The 285-nt window shown below is 38.6% G+C and overlaps 1 long non-coding RNA gene across 2 annotated transcripts in view; it reads right to left on the bottom strand.

The window, feature by feature from the left end:
• LOC119592687 overlaps positions 1 to 285 on the bottom strand; it is a 60,511-nt gene that overhangs the window by 12,890 nt on the left and 47,336 nt on the right. The gene's annotated exons all lie outside the window — the stretch shown is intronic.

Here is a 285-nt window from a genome sequence, read left to right as displayed (position 1 = left end):
ATCGGATTACTCGCTTCTCCCCACCAGAAAATCCTCCTCCTCTGCATGATTAATCCCACGATCGCTTATACATAAGTTACCCATATATACACCTATTACGTTTCCATTCATCCGCATTACGTGGGGATGCGGACGTTTTTTTCCCACTATTTTTTTACCCGCATTTTTATCTATCCTTTTATGGGAAAAATAAATGGGAAAGTGAAGTTTGGGTTTACGTGTTGTGGGAAACAAATACTTGTAAATGAGTAATAGACAAGTTAATGGAAGCGCAATAACGAAGTT

Source organism: Penaeus monodon, chromosome 30, assembly GCF_015228065.2.
Source record: "Penaeus monodon isolate SGIC_2016 chromosome 30, NSTDA_Pmon_1, whole genome shotgun sequence".
In the NCBI taxonomy this organism is placed as follows: domain Eukaryota; kingdom Metazoa; phylum Arthropoda; class Malacostraca; order Decapoda; family Penaeidae; genus Penaeus; species Penaeus monodon.
The sequence above is the reverse complement of the archived record's forward strand: the minus strand, read 5'-3'. Positions and strand labels throughout refer to the sequence as shown.